Source organism: Trichosurus vulpecula, chromosome 1, assembly GCF_011100635.1.
Source record: "Trichosurus vulpecula isolate mTriVul1 chromosome 1, mTriVul1.pri, whole genome shotgun sequence".
Taxonomy (NCBI): Eukaryota; Metazoa; Chordata; class Mammalia; order Diprotodontia; family Phalangeridae; genus Trichosurus; species Trichosurus vulpecula.
Genome location: NC_050573.1, coordinates 107,325,043 through 107,340,633, shown reverse-complemented (window position 1 = coordinate 107,340,633; position 15,591 = coordinate 107,325,043). Strand labels below are relative to the sequence as shown.

Below are 15,591 nucleotides of genomic sequence, written 5' to 3'. Positions count from 1 at the left end.
GCTGTGTTACCCTGTGCAAGTCACTTAACTTCTCAGTGTCCTCAACAATTCTCTAAAACTACAAATTTTAGAGATAACCAGCCTATATTTGTAGAATTTATTTACCTATAAGTTCCCTATATCAATAAAAGCACAGGTCCAGTTCCTATTCATATATTTATTGTTATCTGGAAGAATAACCCAAAATTAAATTTAAAAAATAAACAGTTAAACAATTCTTAAATAAAAGAGCAAGAAAATCCAAAAGGTAAGTGATGCCATTCACCAGTCTATGATAATGCAGGGAGGAGGAGACAAGTAGAGAGTGTGTAAATTCACCAGGTCCCACCAGTACCAAGAGGGAGGCACAGTTAGACAGATTGCAAGTTTTGTCCAGACAGATCACTCCTTAATGAGATCAGTGACTGGGGAAAGAAAGGCTCTAGCAGCTCATGATTTCAGTAAGCCCAAGGTAATAGGGCACTTCATTTGGGATTGGCTTCCGCTATTCTCCCATACTCTCTGCTCCCTGTCTTTAGAATACCAATATTTCCAGGATCTCCTTTCCCACAAGGCACCTTGCTCTCTCAGTCCTGTAGGTTTTCCTTCAAGCTCAGAATGTTACATGTCCCAGCCATCCACATGCCCAACAAGGGGCTACAACAGACTACTCAACAAGGATTTGTCAGGAACTTACTATGTTCCAGGCACTGTGCTAAGGGCTGAGGATACAAACAAAGGAGGAAAAAAACAATTCTTGCCCTCAATGAGTGTATTTTTTAATGAGAAAGACAACATGTAAATAGCTAGATGCATAAAAATTGTATACAGAGAAGGTAATAAAGTAACCTCAAAGGGAAGGCACTAACAGAAGGGGTTAAGAGAAATACTGGCCTCCAGAAAAAGGTGAGATTTGATCTGAAGCTAGCAGGGAAATCTAGGTAATTTGAAGCATTCCCTCTGCTTCTAGAACAATAATTAGGAATTCATTGTGGTGGAGCAGGGTGTGAAGAGGGCAAAAGTCTTTCTTTGTCCTCCTGCATTCTTTTCCTCAAGCCATAGAGGATGTGGACATCACCTTGGATCAATGGAGAAGTGTGATGAGAAGCTGTTGGAGCCTGCTCTCCGACTCACCTGGTATGTATTCATTCACCCAGCCCTATCAATTCTGAAGTTCCTGGATGAGTCTTGACTTGAAGTCATTGGATTCCAGGTCCCAGAAGAGCTACATAAGAATGTCCTACTACCAGATTAGATGTTGATTTCAGTACATGAAGAGAACTCATTGGGGGGGGGGGGTTGGGGCAGGTACCCATGCCTAGAGGTGATTTTATACCAGTGGTCAAGAGCTAGACTGAAGCAGCCACATTCTCTTTTCTTTTAGTGACCTCCCACCTAGTAGTTCTCAATTAGAATGCCTAATCCAGAAGACCTGTGGGAGTCTGGTTTGACTTGGATACCCATTCTTGGGACCTAAGACACTCTTGAAGACAAGATGAGAGGAATAAGATGACCTGCAAAAGTCCCATAGAGTAAAATTAAGGATAATTCAAGGTTGTAACTGAGACTCTATACCTACCATAGTCAAGTCAAGTGGCCTCTCTAGGCCTCATGACCTCTATGAAAAGCTTTAATTTTTCCATCATTCTACAATTTGTACTCACTGTGGGGATTTAGATAGGAGGTGGTAAAAAAGAAGAAGGAGAACTAACATAAAAGTTTTCTGTGCTATCCAAGATTGACTTGGACTCCTATATTCTATTCATGAGTCTTAGGGGTTCAAAGGTGAGTGAAACTGTATCTCTGGCTCATTAAAGGTACTTTCCTTGTTGCTTCTAAAGGCAGGCAGGTGGTACAGTTGGTAGAATGCTGGGCCTGGAGTCAATCAGATCTGAGTTCAAAGTTAACCTCAGACATTGATTAGCTATGTGATCCTAGATAAGTCACTTAACTTCTGTCTGCTTCTATTTTCCTCCACTGTAAAATGGGGATGATAATAGCACATCTACCTCCCAAGGTTGTTGTAAGGATCAAATGAGATCATATTTGTAGATCTCTTAGCACAGTACTTGACACTCAGTGTTTGTTTCCTTCCTTCCTTTGTTTCTGCAGAAATACCTCATTTTCTTTTATACTTAAGTAATTCCTTTCTCTCCCTCTAGTCCATGAAGAGAACTAGTCAATGGGGCTATACTGACTGTGGAGGTATGTGAGTGTCCCTGTGTGTTTTGGTTTGGGGTTGGAGGACATAGCCAGTGGGAAGAGAAGAAAGGAGTGTGAGGAAAGGAGAGACAGGCAGGATTTGATTCGATTTGGGGGTTTAACTGCTCTGATCTTATATCAGTCATCTGAGTTGGGAATAGAATTCTGATTCTAAAGAGAAGGAAGGCCAGGGAGGTAGGAGGTGATTTTGTATTCAATATTTGGATGAGATCAGTCCTAGAACCCCATTCCCAGGGATGTCCAGAAGAGACAGGAATAATGAAGAGATTAGGCAAAGTGCTCTACATTGTAACTCCTAATTGTGGGGCTACTGTGCATGGAGATGCAAATACAGGGGTACAATAACTTTTGTATGATATGGGCACAGACCAAGACAAATATGACAGGCACTCTAGGATTCCTCTGCACCTAAGCACAAATTGAGCTTCCCAAGAGGTCATTTGGAAAACTGTCTAACAACACTGACCCCAGCACCTGTGTTGGTGGGTAATGGGAGTGGGTCTTCCACTGCCCTAGCCTCTCTGCCTTCCAAGTATGACTAGAGACAGGAATTCCTTTTTACAGTGGTTTAGACCAAGATTTAGAAATCCCTCCCCTTGCCTGGTTGGGTGCATACCAACCTTCTATCACTGGATGATCACCAACACATCACTCGATGTTAGGATAGTCATCCATGGGTGTTTTACCTGCACATCACTTGTTGCTCACATGTGCACATGCCTACCTAGATCCCAGAATCCAGCTGCAAGTGCTGCAACCCCGAGGACTTTAATCCACCCTATCTCAGACCGCTGGCCCAGGAATACCTCTACACTAAGATCACCTGGCTGAGATAGAAAGTGTGACTCCCATTAACTTCTCCAAACCCCACCCATCACCCACTGACACTAACCCCAGCACCACTGCTAGACAGCTCAGAGACCTACCCAGCTGACACATTGCTTCTTCTTCAATAGAATCCCAAACCCCACCCCACCCCTCCATCCTCAAAGACTGAGACCTCAGTCCATTTTGTGGAAATGCACCTGGCCCCAGAGCACTGCCTTCTCTCTGATTCAGGGCCAGGCACCATGCCAGAGCCCCACATACTTCTAATATCCACATAGTAATCCTCTCACTGCAGCTAAGAACCCCATCAGCCCTGCTGAGAATGAAGGCAGGACACTCCTCAGCAGTTCTGAATCCTATGCATCGTTGATAAGAACCCCAGAATCCCACTGGAACCCACCCTGAGCATGAATTGGGCAACCAAAGCTTTCTACCTCTCCCTGCAGTGGCATTTGGAAAACTACCCACCTGCTGACATGGACCCCTTTACTAGACCCCCAGCCAATCTCTGACAATGGCAACGTCCACAACAGCTTTGGAGCCACACCTGAGAGATCTCCCTACAGCTGCTCTAAGCCCCCCACCCACTCATCTTTTATTTGCAAATATTACTTTCTTTTTTCCAAATATACGTAAAGACAATTTTTAACATTCATTTTTACAAAATTTTGAGTTCCAAATTTTTCTCCTTCCCTCCCACCAAGACTGGTTTGATGAAAATGATGGGGAAATTCAGAAGCTGCTAAATGAAAAATGAGAACTCCACAAGGTTTACCAGCAGGATAGCTCATCCACCTTTAAGAAGGAAGCATTTAATTCTATCAAAAGTAAAGTACAAGCAAAACTTAGAGAGATGCAAGATTCTTGGCTCAGTAAGAAGGCAAATGAAATTCAGTTTTTATATTGCTAAGAGCTAACTCATTCATATTTAGTACAATGTTGCTGTTATTATATACAATGTTCTCCTGGTTCTGCTCATTTCACTTTGCATCAGTTCATATATTTTCCAGATTTTTTTGAGTTTTCCAGATTTTTCTGAAATCTGTCTATTAACCATTTTTTTAATTTATAAATTTATTTTTTTAGTTTTCAACATTCACTTCCATAAGTTTTAAATTTTCTCCACCTCCCTCCCCTCCCCCTTCCCCAAAACAGCATGCAATCTGATATAGTGTCTACATATACATTCTTATTTAGCATATTTTCACATTAGTCATGTTGTATAGAAGAATTAGAATGAATGGAAGGAACCATGAGGAAGAAAAAAACAAAACAAATCCAAAAAAAGAGAACAAATAGTATGCTTTGATCTGCATTCAGACTCCGTAGTTCTTTCCTGGATGTGGATAGCATTTTCCAAAATGAGTCTTTTGGAGTTGTTTTAGGCCCTTCCATTGCTGAGAAGAACTAAGTCTATCAAAGTCAGTCACGGAAAAAGTGATTGTCACTGTGTACAATGTTCTCCTGGTTCTGCTCACTTCACTCAGCATCAGTTCATATAAGTCTTTCCAGGTTTTTCTGAAATCTGCCTGCTCTTTACTTCTTATAGCACAATAGTATTCCATTACATTCATATACTACAGCTTGTTCAGCCATTCCCCAATTGATGGGCAGTTTCTAATTTTTTGCCACCACAAAAAGAGCTCCTATAAATATTTTTTGCACATAGGTCCTTTTCCCTTTGTTGTGATATATTTTTGATACAGACCTAGTAGTGCTATTGCTGGATCAAAGGGTGTACAATTTGATTGACCTTTCAGCATAGTTCCAAATTGATCTCCAGAATGGTTAGATCAGTTCACAACTCCACCAATAATGCATTAGTGTCCCACTTTGCCCACATCCCCTCCAACAATTATCATTTTTCTTTTCTGTCATATTAGCCAATCTGATAGATATGAGATAGTACCTCAGAGTTATTTTAATTTGCATTTCTCTAATCAATAGTGATTTAGAGCATTTATTCATATGGCTATAGATAGCTTTGATTCCTTCATCTGAAAACTTCCTGTTCATATCCTTTGAGAATTTATCAATTAGAAAATGGCTTGTATTTTTATAAATTTGATTCAGTTCTCTACATATTTGAAAGATGAGGCTTTTATCAGAGATGCTTGTTGCAAAGATTTTTTTCTCAACTTTCAGCTTTCCTTCTAATCTTAGTTGCATTGGTTTTGTTTATGCAAAATCTTTTTACTTGAATATAATCAAAATTATCTATTTTATATTTTGTAATGCTCTACATCTATTGTTTGGTCATAAATTCTTCCCTTCTCCATAGATCTGACAGGTAAATATTCCTCGCTCTCTTAATTTGTTTATGATATCACCTTTTATGTATAAATCATGTACCCATTTTGACTTTATGTTGGTATATAGTGTAAGATGTTAGCCTATACCTAGTTTGTGCCTTATTGTTTTCCAGTTTTCCCAATAATATTTGTGAAATAGTGAGTTTTTCTCCCGGAGACTAGGTTCTTAGGGTTAATAAAACAGTAGATTACTGTGGTCATTTACTACGTCTTGTGTACCTAATCTATTCCACTGATCCACCTCTGTTTCTTAACCAGTACCAGATAGTTTTGATGGTTACCAGTTCGAGGGGTTTATATGCTAATATATGGTCAATTTTTGTGTAGATGCCATGTACTGCTAAGAAAAAGGTATATTTTCTATTCCCATTCAGTTTTGTCCAGAGTTCTGTCATATCTAACTTTTCTAAAATTCTTTCACCTCCTTTGTTCTCATTCATTTTGTGTTTGGATTTATCTAGTTCTGAGAGGGGAAAGTTGGGTTCCCCAGTAGTATGGTTTTTCTGCCTATTTCCTCCTGTAACTCATTTAACTTCTCCTTTAAGAATTTGGATGCTATACCACTTGCTGCATACATATTTAGCATTTGATATTACTTCATTGTCTATGGTACCTTTCAGCAAGATGTAGTTTCCTTCCTTTTCTGTTTTAATTGAACCTATTTTTGCTTCTACTTTTTGAGAGATCATGATTGCTGCCTCTGCTTTTTTACTTCAGCCAAAGCATAACAGATTCTGCTCCAGTCCCTTACTTTCACTCTGGGTGTCTGTTTCAAGTGTGTCTCTCTGCTTCAAGCGTGTTTCTTATAAACAACATATTGTAGGATTCTGGTTTTTAATACACTCTGATATCTGCTTCTATTTTATGGGAGAGTTTATTCCATTCACAGTTATTACTGTGTATTTACCTCCATCCTATTTTTTCTTTCTCTCTCTCCTTTTACCCTTTCCCTCATCACCAGTGTTATGCTTCAGGGCACCACCTCCCCCAATCTGCCTTCCCTTCTGTCAGTGCCCCCCCTTTATTTAACTCCCTCCCCTGCTACTTTTCTGTAGGATGAGATAGATATTTATACCCAACTGGTTGTGTATGTTATTCCTTCTTTGAGCCAATTCCAGTGAGCAATGATCGCAGTCCACCCTCCCATTTTCCCCTCTACTGTAATAGGTCTTTTGTACCTCTTAATGTGAGATAATTTACCCCATTCTACCTCTCCCTTACTTCTGTTCCCAATGTAATCCTCTCACCTTAATTTTTTTGTCATCCCCTCAAAGTCACCTTATACCCACACCCTGTGTCTATGTATACTCCTTCTAACTGTACTATTAATGATACAGAATTGCAATTATCATCTTCCATGTAGGAATGTAAATAGTTTAGCCTTATTGGATCCCTTATGTTTTCCCTTTCCTATTTACCTTTTTATGCTTCTCTTGAGTCTTGATATTTAAAAAATTAAATTTTTTTATTCAGCTCTGGTCTTTTCCTCAGGAAAGCTTGAAAGCTTTTTATTTCATAAAATGACTATTTTTCCCTTGAATGATTGTGTTCAATTTCACCAGATAGGTGATTCTGGTTGTAGTCCTAGTTCCTTTGCCTTCTGGAATATCATAGTACATAACCTCAGATCCTTTAATGTTGCAGCTACTAAGTCCTGTGGAATCCTGTGACTCCATGATACTTGAATTGTTTCTTTTTTGGTTGCTTGTGATATTTTTCCTTGCCCTGGGAGTTCTGGAATTTGGCTATAATTTTCCTGGGGATGTTCATTTCGGGATCTCTTTCAGGAGGTGATTGGTGGATTCTTTCAATATATATTTTACCCTCTGATTCTAAGATATCAGGAAGTTTGCTTTGATCATTTCTGGAAGTATGATATCTAAGTCCTCCTTTTGATCTTGGCTTTTAGTCCAACGATTCTTTTTTCTTTTATTCTTTTAATGTCATTTTTAAAATTTTATTTAATTTTAAATTTATGAAATAAAACAAGCATTTCCATAACATAGTATAATAAAAAATTTGATTGCTCATGAAACTGCAAATCTGTTGTGTACAACTTGCTATTCCTTTTAAATATATAATAAAGTTATCATGTAAATTTCTTTTTTTTTCCTTTTTTTCTTTCTTCTTATCTCTCCTGAATCTATTTTCTAGGTCAATTGGTTTTCCAATAAGGTATTTTACATTTTCTTTTATTTTTTATTCTTTTAATTTTGTTTGATTCTTGATGTCTCATAGAGTCATTAACTTCCACTTGTCCAATTCTAATTTTTAAGGAGCTTTTTACTGCAGTAAATTTTTGTACTTATTTTCCATTTTGCATGCTTCCTTTATCAAGCTGTTGATTTTTTTCTAATCACCTTTATTTCTTTTCCCAATTTTTATTCTACCTCTCTAATTTCATTTTAAAACTCCTTTTCAAGCTTTTCCAGGAGATCTTTTGGGGCTTGGGTCCAATTCACATTTTTCTTGGGGGGGGGCACTTTGCATGTAGGCATTTTAACATTGTTGTCCTCTTCTGAATTTGTTTCTTAATCATCCCTATCACCATCATAACGTTCTATGGGCATATTATTTTTTGTTGTTTTTTGCTCATGTTTCCCAGCCTTTTTCCTTACTTTTAAATTTGAGCTCTGCCCCTGGGATGGAAGAAGCACTGTCCCAAGTGAATTGCACCAGGGGCTGCAGGCCCTGGCTATTTGTGTGGTGCTGCATTAGGGCTACCTATGAGGGCATGAGGGACCCTCTTGCTGCAGTGCTGCAGGGCTCTTGCTGCTCACCTGTTGCACCAAGGCAGCTCACCTAATGCAGCAGTGAGCCCCGTGGAGGGTCCCAGAACTGGCATCTGCCCATTCACTCTGCTCTGCACTGAGATATATGGGGGGTCCTGGCACTGGCATTTGCCTGGCACTGCACTGGGACTCAGGGCTTCCCACTGTCTTGTTGAGTCAGGACCTACAGCTGGCTTGCCAGGATGCTTTCTTTCCTGGACTGCTCTCCCCTTTTTACCCAAGTGAGATAGATCTTTTCTGCTGACTTTCCAAATTTCTTGGCCTAGAAAATTGTTTCACCCCATCGTTTTGCTGGTTGTGCCATTCCAGAATTCATCTTGGGGTGCTATTTTATAGTTGTTTGGAATTGAAAATGGGAGAGTTCAAGTGATTTCCTGCTTACTCTGCCATCTTGGCTCCCAGAAGTCTCCACCCACTCGTCTTGACATTGATCCCAGAACCCTGCCTGAGCAGCTCAGAGTCTAGCCCACCTGCTGACAGAGAACTCAAATGCCTTCATAGTGGTTTGCAACCTCATGTCTCCCTTTTTAAAAGAACTTTTTATTGAAGTCTTTTTCTTTACAGCAACATAATTTCCCCTCATTATCCCTCTTCCTCCCCCTTCTACAGAGCCATTCCCATTCCATATTGCAAATAGTAATTTTCTTTTTTAGAGAAAAACATAAAAAGGAGAGAAAAAATTAAAATAATTAATACAGCAAAAAAAATCTGAAAATATGTACATTGTACACTTGTGGTTCTCCCAACTCTTCCAAGGTATGAGTTAGGGCTATCTTCTCATATCTTTGCTTTCAAGCCATGCTTGCTCTTTATAATTTAGCAACCTTCACTTTTGATGGTTGGCCTCATTCTTTCCTTCTATAACCCTAAAGGACAACAAACTTTTCACATTCTACTTCCTAAAATAGCAGCCAAACCCACGACTCTCCTAGCATTACCCTTCTTAAGGAGACAGTAACCGTTGCTGTAGTCTCTGTGGTACTTTGGAAAGAGGACTTTAAGAAAGGACATTGACGACCTGGTTACCATCCAGAGAAGATCAGCCAGGGTGGTGAGGGAACTAGAGACCATGACCTATAAGGTCACTTGAATGAACTGGAGCCATGTGCCCCAAAGAAGACTTAAGGTAGACATGGTAAGTGTCTTTAAGTATTTGAAGGAAGAGGAATCAACTCTTCTAAAAAGACCTGGAAATCAGAATGAGGAGCAGTGGGTAGAAGTTGTAGAAGCATATATAGACTTAATCTAAGGCTAAACTTCCAACAATCCAAGAATTACATCCCGGGATGTAATGAGCTACCTTGGGTAATAGTTGGGCTCCTTATCACTGATGGTTTTCAAGAAGCAAGCTGAATAACCATTTATCAGTGATATTGTAGAAAAGACTCTTCTTTCAAAGCAGGTTGGACTTTCTTAGATAACCTCTGAGATCCCTTCCAACATTTAAATTCTATGATAAAATGACCCACTCTCCTGGTTTGCTACTGAAGCAATTTCTCAGTGTGTTTTAGTTTTCTAAGAGCTGTGTAGAGAAGGAAGGATAAGCTACATAGCATGTCCTTAAGCTGAGGCCACAACCCTTTCCCTATTATTAGCTTAACCTAACTAGGAAGACCTAACTTTACACTTTATTCTTTGTAAAGAGAAGAGTGTCTTTCACCCTCAACCACCCTTACCCACACCCACCCTCCCATCTTCTGCTATTTGCTTCTGTGGCTAGAACTGCCAGATAAGCATAATTTTATTTAAATACAAAACTCTACTTTAAACTGTCCTAGCACAAACATCCTCTAATCCAAAACTGATTCAGCTTGCACTTTTTCCTATACCACAGACCACTTCAATAAAATGCAAACAGAAAAAAACTCACAAGGATTTTTTTTCATGTCAATTTGTGAGACAGCTCTAAATGCTCTCAAAATGATCCCTGTGCTTTTTCTTTAAAACTCCCCACTCCTGTTCATCCCTTAATGAGATCTTGGTTGAAAACAACAACAGATTCTGACAGGAATCAAAAAGCTGTTACGTGAACTCAATCTAGCTAAGTCAAAAACATAGAGAGAGAAAAGAGAAACACACTTGTGAGCAGCTAAGGACAACTGTGCTCCAGCATTCAGAGTCACAGAACCACCACACCCCAGGTTGCAAGGGACCCTAGGGATCATCTACACAAAACCTCTGCCCCATGATTCACTTGATCATTATGCCTCAAGAAACTTTTCCTGTGTACCAGGGAGCGTGGCTGAGTGAATGGGCACAAATCCATCTCAGAAGATGGGAAATTTAGTGCTTAGGGATATAGACAATCTCTGGAAGAGAGAAAACATCTTGACATCCTTGGAAAGCAATGCCGTTTTAAAGTGTAATTCAAGAGCTGAATAAGGCTTCATTTCCCATCAAAAGCCTCAAACCATGTTTCAGATCTCATAGAATCACAGAATCATAGAAGAAAAGAAGTGTGAAGAACAACTGATACATCTTCTGTACTTTCTGCCTGTGAATGATCACTATGTGGGAATTATTCAATTTAATTCAATTCCATAATATTCACAAAGCACATGCAAATCACCATGATAAAAGGGATGCAAATACAGCACCTACCATGGGCATACTCTCCCAACCAGTTTGGTTCCTAGAGGGCAGCTGATTACTTTTCTCCTCATTGTGCTAGGGAAAATCAGAAGTATGGTTCTCATGAGCCTCTATCTGATGTGTTCCACAATATTAATTAACCAATTGATATCCCCAAATTTTCCCTCAACTAGCTGATACCAACTAGCTTTTATAAAGGAATACTCACTGAGAGGGTATATCAAGGAGAGAAATTACAAAAACATACTCTCAAACCATGGTACCATAGTGTCTCTTGCATGTAGTTCATCCCTGGGGAGGGTGGGCACAATCTTAAAGCACAAAGGTACAAAATTACATATGTAGGGAAAACATGTGACGCTCTCCTTCCTCGTAGTCTTCACCAAGATTCCTCCTGGGTGTGGTGCAGCTGATAAATGAATCTTTCCCTTGTTTAGCTCAGCTGGCTCCTTGCTGAAATCAATGTTTCAGTTTCATGGTCAATCTACTACAGGTTTGGGCCAAGCAGGTAACCTGGCAGCTGATCTGGCTCCTCATTGGATTTGGCTACTGCCATCACTGACTCCCAGACACCAGTTGTTGGTGAGACTTTGGACAGCTTTGATAGATCTCTCCATCTTACCAGTTGCCTAGGTGATTCCATCTTGGGTTGTTCATTCACCTAAGATCTAGAAAGAATAAATACCAAGAGACAAAAGAAATAGAGGTGTATTGCATCTACAGCCACATGGTCCAGTAGAAAAATTAAGGTTGCTTAAGCTACTTATTGGCCTTCCTCCCTCCCAGAGGCTCACAGCAATCCATCTACCTTAAAGCCACCAGAGAAGAGAATGTCAGGGAAGAAAGTATACCAAAAAGAGCATAACATACCAAATCTTAGCAATGCATTCTCAACTCTTGCTCAGCCTCTACTGAATCATTAGCTGTTCTAGTTTTTTATCCAACCAGAAGACTTTTCATCATCACACAGTCACTTGTGGCCCTTTAGTCACTCATACCTAGAAACTGACTCCCCAGAGTTCTACATGTATGATTGGCAGCAGGCAGAGGATACGGCCCATTCTTTATATAACTTACCAGGAACTTCAAATGTTCACATACTCTTAAGAACTGGGCTCTCATTTAACCAGTATTTCATTACACAAAGATGAAATAAAACACAACCTCTACCCTCCAGATGTTTACAATCCAATGGGGCAGGGCAGTTAAAACATATACACAAATAGCCATTGTCTGAAGCTAAATGTAATAAAGAGACAGCCTGTTTCAAAGAAGTACAGGATTTGGAGTCAGGGGAAAAGTGTCAGAATCCCAGTTTTGTCACTTACTAGCTTTGTGACCTTGGGCAAGTCACTTCCATTCTATCCACCCAAGTTTCCTTATCTTTAAATATGGGGATTAGACTAGATGAAATTTAAAGTACCTTCTAGCTTTAAACTTGTGATCAATATCTTTGCTTGAGGGCAAAGAAGTAACCTATAGAAAGTGCTAAGAGACATTTGAAGAGGAAGAAATCTCATGTGGGAAAGATTTCATAAAGCAGACAGCAACTGAGTTGTTACTTCAAGGAATGAAGGGCATTTAACATTTGGAGGTAAGAGAAGTGAAGAGCCAGGCAAGGAAGAGGACATTTAAAGAACAGGAGGAAACATAAGCAATGTCACAGAGGCAGAAATTTGGACAGGCACACTAACGGTGAGTAGTTAATCTGCTTGGAGGAATGAATCCATGATGGGCAGTATTGTTCAATAAATCTGTAAAGGTAGGTACTGCCAGATTGTAAAGATCCTCGAATGCCAGCATAAAGAGATTATGCTTACCTTCCCCCTCCCCCATTTATTTAGCAAAAAATAGATTCTTTTGTAACAACTGAGTCAATGAAAATAATTCTAGTGGAGCAAACTCTTAAGGCAATCCAACTCCAGGCATAACTTGTACCTTTTGCCTCCAGAGTCTCTATATCCTGCTTGCTAGATTGTGGCTTCCTCAGCTTCCCTAGTAAGTGGACTTTTTTTTCCTTTTCTCCTTGGGAAAGAGAGAATAGCACAGAATGAGTATGCATAGGTGAGTTACTGTCTATATCACCAATCTCATTACATTAGCTTCCCCCTTAAAGTCATCCATCCCTCTTCTGAGCTCCATTTCTCTTGAGGGCAACACCATCCTTCCAATCTCCCAAATTCTCAACCTTTTACTTATCTTTATTGCTGTTCATTTGTATGAAATTGTTCTCTTCAAAACTATCAATGATATCTGAATTGACAAATCTAATGGCTTTTTATCAATCCTTGACCTCTCTGCATCATTTGACCCTGTTGACCATATTCTTCTCCTAAATCCTTACTCTCTTCTTTGTACTACTGAAAACAATGTAAATGTGCCACTTTTTAAAAAAAAATTACATCTTTGCACTTCAAAAACTTAACAATTTTTAACCTGTCTAAAAATATTCCAAATGAAACATCCCCATGGATTTTTAACTTAATTGTTAAAAATATAATGCAACACCCAATTAGTTTGCAAGAGCAATTGGTTGACAGCAGGGAGGCAATTTCAACAAGAACTTATGAATAATTAGTGGAGAGAAGTTAAAAATGAATAACATGATTTAGGAAGTACAGCCAACAATGGGCTTTTTATCTTTCTGTGTCGCCTTTACAACTTCAACAACCATTAAGATAAAGTAGCAAAATAAACTCAACTTCGAATTATGCCTTTAAATCCCTATATCACAAAACGTTCAACTAATAGTTTCAAAAATAATTGAGCTTATTCTATCACATTGTTTTCAATGAGAGAACAAGAGGTCATAAAGTATCATTTTTTAAATATTTACTTTATCTTTTTAAATACCTATTTTGTGTCTGTTTTACAACATACAAAACTATCAATACGGTGGTACATTTATATTATTCATTAACAAATAGACTATATAGTGGGATATGCTCAAGATTGTTTTTACTGATAGAGACACGATTTTTTTTTGAAGTTTGGTGACTACTAAACAAGATGATCTCTAAGGGTCTTTCCAGCTCTGAAATTCTACGATCCCATGATTTTGTCCCTTCTGTTGAAAGACAAGGCTATTTCTCCCTTTAATGGAACAGGCTTCCTCTTGGGCCCTGAACAAATGCTTTCTAGTCCACTCTGTAGAACTTAGTTTTAACAATGGCCACTTCAGCTCATTGAGAAGCTGGAGAAGGGCCTCTCAGTGGGTGGAGCAGGACAGGGCTTGAGATGCCTCCAGGTCCAGCTCTCAGATGACACCCAGCTCACCCAGCACCCATCCCCCCTTCCCATCATTCTTCCTATCCTCCCTATCCCCCCCACCCTGGCCAAGCCTAAATTTATCTAGAAACCCAAGGTGGGGGCTGGCAGGGATTGGGGGTTGGGGGCGGGGCGGGGAAGAAGTAGTTCTGGGAAAAAATACCCCCAGGCAGCAACAGACGCTTCCAAGAAACTGAAAAGTAAAAATGAGGAGGAGGCAGGGAGAGGAGATGGAAGGGAGGGGTGGCACTTTGAAACCAAGAAAAAAAATGGCAGCCTTCACCAGAAAATGGGGGATGTTGAGTGTGAGAAGAGGAAAGCAGAGAAGTTAGCTCCTCGTCCACCAGCAGAATCAGACATCTGCTTTGATGATGTAGATCCTAAGGAGATTGAAGCTGCCATTTGTCCAGGAGCTGCAAAAATAACCACCACCACCTCCAAATAAAAAAACTGGGTCTGAAGGAAAGAAATGTCACTCGTGAAAGAAGGGGCATTTGAAAGTATGACCAAAGCCGTAGCTATGGACTGTGAGATGTCTCACAAGTATTACCTCATTTTATCCTCACAATAACCCTAGGAGGTAGGTACAATTATCACCCTCTTTTTACAGTTGAGGGAACTGGAGCAAACAGAGGTTCTGAGTCTACGAGATGGTGGGATCAGGACCAGACCAGGAAGAATACTTATTGCCTGAGTGGCCATAGGAAACCATTTTGGGAAGTGTGTTTATGACAAGTATGGCAAGCCAACAGAGAAAGTGACTGATTACCCAACAGCTCTCAGTGGGATTGGGCCAGAGGACATCAAACATGGAGAAGAGTGCCAGGTTGTTCCAAAGAAGGTGTCCGAACTGCTTAAGGGCAGGATTCTAGTTGGACTTCAAGATTCTATTTCTTGCACATCCCAAAAAGAAGATCCAGAACACACAGAGATAAAAACTTTCAGAACCAAATAAAGAGTGGAAGACCATCTCTGAAACTGCTTGGTGAGGAAATGCTTGGTATCAAAATACAGCAGTCAGAACATTGTTCAATTTAAGAAGCCCAGGCAGCAGCGAGGCTCTTTGTAATAGTGAGAAAATATTAGGCAGGAACCATCAAAGACAAATATAAAATACATAAAGAGAGAAAATGACAAAGCATAACTGAGCCCTCTCTGTCACCATATCTGCTGCTTACTCTGCCTGCTGGCTTGGTCTTCAACATAGAAGTCATGTCCCCAGAAGAAACTAAGCAGGGGCCTTTCTGAGCCAAGGGAGGGCAGGGCATTCTGTCAACTTCCCATCTCTCTTATTTGCTGATTGTGTACCAGTGGTGGGGAGACTGAAGCCTCAAGACCACATGTGGCCCTCTAGGTCCTCAAGTGCTGCCTCTTAATAGAAGGATTTGATCTGTAAACCTTGGACTCAGTCAAAAGGCTGCACCCAAGGACCTAGAAGGCCACATGGGGCCTCAAGGCCACAGGTTCCCCATCCCTGTGTTGTAGCCCTTGGAGGTGGCACAGATGAAATATTACCAAAGATGGTCCCTTTTTGGAGAAACTTTAAAACTTGTAGCTACAATGGATGTGTGCTACCAATGGGGAATTTGACCCTCTCC

General features: G+C 40.0%; 1 pseudogene; it reads left to right on the top strand.

The window, feature by feature from the left end:
- Positions 1 to 1,066: 1,066 nt before the first annotated feature.
- Positions 1,067 to 15,079, top strand: LOC118834267 (annotated as a pseudogene).
- Positions 15,080 to 15,591: the final 512 nt, after the last annotated feature.